Source organism: Sinocyclocheilus anshuiensis, unplaced genomic scaffold (genome assembly GCF_001515605.1).
Source record: "Sinocyclocheilus anshuiensis isolate Anshui unplaced genomic scaffold, SAMN03320099.WGS_v1.1 scaffold1454, whole genome shotgun sequence".
NCBI classification, from domain to species: Eukaryota; Metazoa; Chordata; class Actinopteri; order Cypriniformes; family Cyprinidae; genus Sinocyclocheilus; species Sinocyclocheilus anshuiensis.
In genome coordinates, this window is record NW_015557135.1 from 61,903 (window position 1) to 71,608 (window position 9,706).

Sequence of the window (9,706 nt, forward strand, 5' to 3'; positions counted from 1 at the left end):
CCAGACCCTGAATAGCGTACCCCCAACAGAGATTAAATCTCTACCCGGGATACCTTCAAAAATAACAAACTAACAAAACAAACAGTGCTCTGTTGGAAGGATTGACTAGCAACCCAGCTGGAGCACTCTACCCAACCGGAGTCCTCTAATAATACAATAACTGTGAAACTTTTCCACAGTCCACTCTCAAAATAACTTGAAAAACAAGTAATAAAACCCCAACTCCAAACCAGAATTTGATCCTGAACGAGCCTCCAATTTATTTTACGACCCAGCTCAAAGTCACAACATAAAGAGGACGCTTCACAAAATGGGTTTCAGTAAAGAAAATATTTATTTAAAAAATATATTTATTTAAAGTTAAACAAATAATGTCTAGGGTCAAAATATTAAAGAATAATGAAAGGAACAACGAATCAAATCGCTTTTGGAAATGGGGTTTGTGAAGTTGTGGCAACAAAAATGGGAACACACAATCTCAAGAACCCACTCTTCCAACAAGAACACAAAACAAAAATGAGAGAGAATAAGCCAAACTCCATGAGCCTCTTAAATAGAGTGTCCCAGGTGCGGCCCATGATCAGCACTGGAGTCCCGCCCATCAAGGAGGAGCCTCTGTCCCTGCAATATTACAACAAAAGACAAAGAAAAAAAGGGCAGGGCTGTAACACATCATAAATGCTTATGAGTGTTTTAGGCAAATAACACATTGAAGTTACACACCTGGTTGATACCACTTGCTAAGGTCCTTAGACAACCTTTGTTCATGTTGACGCCTACAGAACGCTGGGTCAGAATGTGTGTGAATGTCTTGAATGTGGTTGATGATAGAGGTTCATTTGGCTAACTTCTCTGGTCCTAAATCAGAGATACTGGCAGACCAGTACAGATGGTTGATGATGCTTTTAAGGCCCCGATACACTTCAAACGAAATCGAAGAACGAACTGAAATGACGTCATTTAGAACTAAATCAGGCCGAAATTAGGTTTGTTTTGAGTTCGTTTTGGCAGTTCAAAACAGCTCACCAAAGCAAACTTTTTGGGGGAGTTCGTTTTGGCTCCTAAACACCTTTGAGCTACCATTGGTCCATGGTGATTACGCAGTCTGTTCTGGAACTCCGCCTTCTTTGAAATGCAATTTTTTTTTCCTGGTTCGTTTCTCATTCCACGGAGGTCAGACAGGAGAACAACATCCAAAACAACAACACTAAGTTAGCAACATGAATACACTGGAGGGTCAAGTAGCAGAGCTGGTGCAGATGTACACGCACCTCGCTCGCGGAGAGATTTTAAAGACTCAGAGAAGGCTTTTAATTCCTGGAAAGAAATTGCAACAAAGCTTGATGTCGGTGTCCCGGAGTTATGCAAAGCGACATGGAGAAACATCCGAGACAAGTTTTCCAAAGCAATAAAAAGAATGAAAGGAAAGAGTGGAGATGAAGCGGTGAGTACCAAAGTACCCAGGCTATTTTTGAAGATGTAATGGGCCAGACCTTTTGTCCGGCACCGGCAAACTGTGTCCAACATACCATGTTTTGAAATGGTAAGCTACACGCTATTCCATTGGTGATATGTTTGTGCTGCAAGTTCGTTTGTAGTTGGCAAATTGTAGTATTTATATTTTGAACAGACAATTTTTCTAATGAAACTAGTTCATTGATTGACCTCAGTTATTTTCTTTATAAAACATTGGCGATTGCTATCTACAGGAGTCATATATCTTGTTGGTGTTTGTGTAACGCAGTGTTCATTTTGTCTGATTTACTTTCATTAAAACGTTATTCTTCTATGTACTGTAGGTTGAAATTGATGACTCTCTAAAAAAGTGGTGGCTGATAAATCGTCTCCATCCACATCGTCTCCATCCACAGCTCCACTTTCATCATCATCTGGTCCTACCAGTGACAGTGAGGAAGATGAGCAGTGCTCAACCATTTCCCTGGATGACTTTGGCACTTCAGTACTGCAGAGGTCAAGTACTCCATGCAAAGCTGCTACAAATTCAATGATGCAGCCATCTCCATCTTCACCCCCTTCTGTGCCATGCAACAAAAGGAAAAGGAGAAGGGACAGTGCAGATGATGGCATTGGACAGCTACTTACTTTCCATGAGAAAGACAAAACAGACAGTTTTGATAGGCACGCACAGATTGTTGCAGATTTCATGCGCAAACTACCGCCACGACACTGTGCCGTCTTCAAAAAACGTATACAAGACATTATGTTTGATATTGAGATGCAGCTACTGGATGAGCAAGACAATGGCACAAGACATTAGAGGCTGTTTATTTTTTGTAAGCTCTCTTGTGTAAAAAATTGTGGTTTTGGTGTTTCAAATAAATGTTGTTACACCACACTGCTGCAGCTGTTGTTTTTCCAATAAGGCAATTAAAAGTTGCAATAAATGAAGTGCCAAAAGAACATACAATAATAAACTTTTGGTTTGGTTTGTGTTACTGAGATGACTCCAACTATTTGTTGTTGTTTTTCACATCATGCTAAATTTTTCAGACTATGAGCCATTCACACTTCTCATAGAGGACTGGTTATGGACATAGAATGTTTATTTTGTATTACAAACACGATACTTAACTCTGAACTGCTGCTAACCATTATTCTTTTGTCTGTAGCAAACTGACCATTAGTACCCGTCTCACACCTAGATACACATTTACATTTAGTCATTTTGCAGACGCTTTTATCCAAAGCGACTTACAATTGGGGGATACATAAAGCGATTCTTCATAAAGAGGCAAACAGATACAGGAAGTGCTTGTAATACCAAGTTTCTAGACATTGTTCAAATAAGTACAAGCTAGAAAGAGAAGGAATAAATAGAGAGAATTTTTATTTTATTTTTTATAATTAACTGAATTAGCTTCGAAAGAGATGGGTTTTCAGCTGTCGCTTGAAAATTGGGTAGACAGGGTGGTATGGCCGTAAGCGGGGACTGCCACGAAGCGTGGGCTATTTAAAGATCAGCCACTCTACATGCCAGTGCATTAGATAAGTAGTAAAGAAAACGCTAAAGTTTACAGCAACTGGTATTCCCAGGCGGTCTCCCATCCAAATACTAACCAGGCCCGACCCTGCTTAGCTTCCAAGATCAGACAAGATCGGACGCAGACAGGGTGGTATGGCCATAAGCGGGGACTGCCACAAAGAGTGGGCTATTTAAAGATCAGCCACTCTACATGCCATGGAAAAAGAGAGACAGGTCTGTAGCTATCTATAAGTGAAGTGTTTAGTGTAGGTTTTTTTAGCAGTGGGGTTACCCGAGCCTGCTTGAATGCAGTGGGGAAGGTGCCTGTGAGGAGAGATGTGTTGATGATATGTGATGACACTTCATCATTGCGCTTCATCATGCATTCGATTGAAACTACTAGAGAAAAGCCTGTGATGTTATCTTAAATTTTTGTTAAAACAGTGTTCTACAAAATATGCAGGTAACAAAAACATAGTGCAAATAAACTCAGATCAGAAATATTATGTTATGCATTTTTACTGATAATATATATATATATATATATATATAGATAGATAGATAGATAGATAGATAGAAGTATTATATTATGCCTATATAATCATATATATACTGGCATATAATAGGCCAATCCTATTATATTGATTTGATATTCTAAAAGGCAGATCATTATAGAAAGTTAAATGTTTATGTAAATAATAGGCTTGATGTAAATAATAAGCTAAGTGTTCATGCTTTTACTAATCGTATGTGTATTCAGTGGAATGAAAACAGCCACATACTCATTGGTAACACACAAAGCTCAATTTTATTGTCACATTAGCTGTACATTTGTTATATACTTATATTCGCATGTAGTGATTGAACAGGCAAGTCAGCTGCTCAGTTGGGAAAGGGCCCATCACGCAGTCCATGTGAAACAACACATTTTTGCCAGGGAACAGAACCCTCAGGTGTTTGGAAAACGTCTCTCAGGGCATTCCTGGTTGCAGTAGCAGCTTGTGTTCTGACAGAACGGGTAGGCCTGCCGAACTAGGCCTGCGACCAAGTTGCTTTCAGCCTCTGTCATTCCCCTCCAATCTCCAGGTCGAACCTCACCAGTTGGCGTAGTGACATCAGCCAGGTTTAGTGTGATGTACCTGGCTTTTTCTGCTGATGCAACATCTGTTGATCTCAGGTAGTTGTGTAGGGCCACGCAAGCTTGAACAATACTCACTGCCTTTTCAACAGAACTCTCGATGGGGCAACCAAGAATTCTGAACCGGTATGCAATAAAGCCAAAGGCATTCTCTATTATGCGACGTGCTCAGCAGTGTCTGGGGTTGTACACCCTCAGTGCAGATGTGAGATTCTTTTTGAAGAAGAAGAAGATTCTTCCATGTTATTAAAGGGTTAGTTCACCCAAAAATTAAAATTAGCCTGTGTTTTACTCACCCTCGAAGCATCCTGGGTGTAGGGGGATTTCTTCTTTCAGATGAATCCAATTGGAGTTATATTAAAAATTGTCCTGGCCCCTCCAAGCCTTTCAGTGGGGGTAAGCAGGTGCTGGTTGTCAAGAGTTCAGAAGACGTGAAATAAAGTGCACGCATCTGTAATAAAACGTCCCTCATACGGCTCCGTGGGGTCAATAAAGGCCTCCTGTAGAGAATCCATGCATTTTTGTAAGATAAATATCCATATTTAAAACGTAATAAACACTTTTTTCTCACTTCCGCTGACTGTGGTACAGGACATATGCGCAGCGCACACGCCTCTGAGAAATGCAGGAGCAAAGGAAACAAAAAGTTTCCTTACTTTAGCAAAGGAAAACCAGTCTCCCCTTGGCTTATATTGAAATCTTCCGACATTTTTCTTTACAAATCCTTGTTTTGTGCTTCTAATTCGTGAACGGCGTTTGTTTTGTTCTCTCTCCGCACTCGTCACTAATCACGCAACGCCGACGTCCTCCGCCGGAAAGCCTTCTGGGTATGACAGATGGCGGAAGTGATAGAAAAGTGTTTATTACGTTTGAAATATGGATATTTTTCTTACGAAAACGCATGGATTTGCTACAGGAGGCCTTTATTCGTGCCCCGGAGCCGTGTGAGCGACGTTGTATTACAGATGCGCGCACTTTATTTCATGTCTTCTGAACTGTTGACAACAAACACCCGCTTGCCCACGTTGAAAGGCTTCGAGGGGCCAGGACAATTTTTAATATAACTCCGATTGGATTCGTCTGAAAGAAGAAAGTCACATACACCTAGGATGCTTCGAGGGTGAGTAAAACACAGGCTAATTTAAATTTTTGGGTGAACTAACCCTTTAATAGAAAACATAATAGGTTCAGTTAGACCAGACACTCCATATACTGACACAACAGTATTATCATTATTATTATCTAATAATGATCTGCACTGGTAATAACAATATTAAGTAATAAAAATGTAATATGAAAACACTTTGGTTACAATACCTGGATATGGCCGCATCAGGTTCACATTCAGGGGGAAAGCTACATCTCCAACTATGACATGAGGACACACAGTTTCTGTCCCAGGTAGGGCTTTTGGTCTGGGCAAATCCAGCTGTCCTTGCAACAAGGCCCTTCCAAAAGAGCTCTCTTGAAAGACACCTCCATCACTTTCACGGCCATAAGCACCAATGTCCACCATAGTGAACTTGTATTGTGCATCACACACAGCTAGAAGCACAATCGAATGTGTCCCTTTATAGCTAAAATACAGACTCCCGCTCTCACCAAGACATGTTTTCCGTCAATGGCTCTGATGAAGTTTGGAAAATTCCACAGCCTCCAAAATCCATCGTGATGGTTTCCCATTGTGTTTGTGAGGGTGCAGAGACGAACTCATCTTTGAGGGCTATCCAAATGGCCTCGCACATCTCCGCGACTAACTTGCGGGATGTCCACGGTCCAATCTTGAATGTTTCAGCCACACTTTGTTGCTTGGCCCCACAAGCTAGTACACGGAGCATCAAGGCCAGTCTCTCCGTAGTGGAACTCGGTGTCCTGTGTTTTTTTGCATGTTTAACATATGGTGATACCCTTTTCAGGAGATCGTCAAACCACGCGGCGCACATTCTGAAGTATGAAAAATGCACTTCCTCTTCTGTGCTCCGCATTTGCTGAATAAAAATGGCAAACTCGCCATCATTCTTTCTGTTTTCGTTATGTGGAAGCACATACCATCTACGTCGCTTGTGTTTGTTCTTTTTCTTTTTTGCCATTGAATAGATCAATACTACTGCCAGATGTTTACGAAACTGTTTTTCTCTCACAGCCGCCATCATTGTTGTGTTTAGGGGGTACACGCGAGCGGCGTGACACATGTTTACAACCCCGCCTCCAGCAGTGCGGGGGTGTCGGAATGTTCTAAAACAGTATACCGTCGCTCAGCCTTTTCAAACTTCTTTTTGCCCTCAAACGAAGAACGAAAAAGAACTTCGTTTGAAGTATATCGGGGCCTTAATGCCACTTCTTCACCAAACTACAGTCCTTCTCTCTGGAAATTTTCTCCACCTTCTTTGACAATCCTAATGAAGTAAAATTTACAGGCAAAACATATCACAGATTTTAAAAAAAGGTTGATGCAGTAAGCTTCTTCAGAAGTATGGATAGGTACTTCAACCATGAATATCTGAAATGTAATTTCTGTCAACCAAGATGTAAGCATTACCTTTTGCCATGTGCCAGACGTCATAATAGTGGTTGATTTTACGACCCTTTAGGAACTTTTGTAGCTGAGGGTGACGGTCAGTGACAATGCAGTCCAACTTTACACCACTTTCCTCCAGGCGATCCAAGCTTCTTCTAAGACCCTCCTTCTCCATGTGGTAGCTTCCCTCGTTGCTCTGTGTACAAACACACAAACATAAAATGTATATGTAATACTCCATAAATTACATATTTATTATGAAGTGTGTATGAAAAGAAGTCTCTTCCGCTATATGTAAAAATTGGTGATAAAGTTATGTATGCTGTATTTTCTCTCTGAAATGTGCACAGATTTGTTACAAATTGATACTACAGACAAAGGGGTCAACTGCCAACATGACATTCAATAAGTAGTATGCTTGCAATTTTTAAGTAGTTGTACATAACAAGAGTATGTTCACCATAGTCTGCTGTTGGAGTCCCCATATTTTCAAATACCTGCACCAGCTGTATGTCTACAATGTTGTTGGTCTGCAAGTCCATCATGGTGTAGCTCCCATACTTTGCAGAATGTCCTGCATTTAAAAAAAAAAAGTTACTAATCATTTTTAAATACAGCAGAGTTATGTATAAGACAGAAGCACATCATCATCTGCATATTTACACGGCCTTGTGCAATGCATAGTTGTTTAAATAATAAGATAAACTGAAATAAAAAAGTGCACCTGGTGAGTCTGCTCGCATGTCATTCCACTTGTGGATGATAGCCAGTTCAAGGTCTGTCCTGGCATGCCTTCTAAAGGCATCATATGTATGCGTTTTCAGGTACATCGCCCTGAACACCTTTTAAAATAACTGTAAAAAAATTAGTTGTCCTATCTAGCTTTGACTAATTTGGTGTGTACAAAGGATACAATACCTTTTGCATCTTCAGAAAAGAAGCTCCACTGAAATAGATGGCAGCAGAAAACTGAAGGTTGCCCACAGGGGTGCTGCCAACGACAGGCTGACTCCTCCACTGTCTAAAGAAGTCACAGTGAGGGCACCTTTGGTCAATGGCTATGAAGGTCCCTCTTCTGCGTGGGCGGACATTACAAGCCCTGGTGCAAACAGGACAACTCTCAAACAGGCTAAGGAGGCATTTTTCAAAAACTATGAACTTTGCATTCTTATGGAATGGCATTGATGTGGCACTGAAAGAAAAAACAAAGAAACAACATTGTGCCTGTTAGTGAAAACCTGAAAACAAAGTCACAGTTTGTGTGAAAACATTGCTGAATTGTTAGAGAAATATAACTGTACTTACAAAACCTGTGATGATTCTGTCTCAGTTGTAACAGACCGTGCAGTATCATATGTGGAATCTTGTGGATCAGTGCCTGCAGAGGAAACATCCCCCATTTCCTGATCCTCCTCCAATTCAACAAGGGTGTATTTTGGCTGGCCTTGAAGCCTTCACTGGTGTCAATGTAAATAGCTGTATTGTGGGCCATGACATTGCAGTTGTTATGGTGCCTACCGCCACACTTTGAGACGACACTGTCACCTGTACGCCTAACAGTTAAAAAATAGAATTAATAAGGGAAATAATGGTAACCCATACAAGATTTCAATAACTGGGCACAAGCCATCTTCTCTGTCCATCAGCGCAGATGGATCCTGATGATTATGAATAGAACTGCAAATAGCAGTTGACTTAACGCTCTAAACAAGCTTACAATTAATAATAGTACACAATTAATCTGTCCTTATAACGCAGCACATATGCACTTAATGATAAGTAACATTACCTTTGCTTCGAAGGTGGGACCTCATTGTTTTCAAAGACAGTTGTGTTCCCTTAGATAAAACAATCGGATCATCTGTTTGGTAGCCTACATCATTTGTATGCAGGAGCTGTGATGTACTCTGAAATACAAGCGTGCAAAATAATCATACATCAGTTCTCAAACAAAACATATTTTACCAAATTGAGTAGATGCCAAATGACAATCGTTTCAGCTTAACTTTAAGTGGTGGAGAAGGTCACGTTAGCTAGAAGGAGCGAGTGAGCTATCTGTAAGCAACCAAAGTAACCTAGTTAGCTCCTGAGTTATGTGTTGTTGATGAAATATAGGCTAAATTATAATTCTACCCGACCAAAAGGGATTGACATAGATGTATCTACAGTTATATTTTGTAGATTTATATGACAACACAGGCAGGAATTAATATTAACCTCCGCGTAAATAGGTCATCATACTATTTAGTTATCTATGCTAGTTAGTTGGAGTTTGCTAGTTAGCTAAGGTTAACATTACTGTAGTACTGTTTTACACAAACTTCAGTCTGGATCCAGAACACCTGAGAAGAGATGATGCCAACCCCTCAGAGGACCTCAGATGATGCCAACCCTGAAACAACATACAGAACTACCACATTTTGCTATAAGTTTGATTGCATCATATAATAATTGCTGTTAATAGTGTTCATCGTCTGTTTGATTACATCTTTAATTGATTTTTCCGTACATTTCTGCCATATGTACATTGACTGACAGTCACCACTGATAAGCTACCACTAAATATTGTAGAAACTTAATTTGCTGTAAAGTTGCTTTGCAATGATTTGTATCGTGAAAAGCGCTGTACAAATAAACTTGAATTGAATTGAACTGTAGTAGCATCTTGCGCTCAATCTTGACAACACAGGGTAAATTATCGTTAATGTTGTTAGCTCACTAAGAAACTTTTAATTTAAACGGAAATGGCTTCAACAGTCAAGAAGTGGATAAAATCACTACTTACTGTTTGCGGTAGGGGTTGTAATGGAAATATAGTTGGAACTGCCCCCTTCTTCAGTATCAAAGGCTGAGCAAAGCTTGCTTGATATTGTCCCAGGTTCGAAAAATTGTCAGTGGTGAATTGGGCAGAGCAAACTAACAACTTTGAATTGAATTGTTGTGGTATCCGGTTATAGATAAACATCAACCATGCTTGTTAACAGTTCTTTTCTGTGGGAAGGGTATGGAAAGTGCTCACATCCCCTGCACAGCCTGGAACATAACATTTATATCCATGATCTGCCAT

General features: G+C 40.3%; 1 pseudogene; it reads right to left on the reverse strand.

The window, feature by feature from the left end:
• Positions 1 to 601: 601 nt before the first annotated feature.
• Positions 602 to 9,706, reverse strand: LOC107678059 (uncharacterized; annotated as a pseudogene).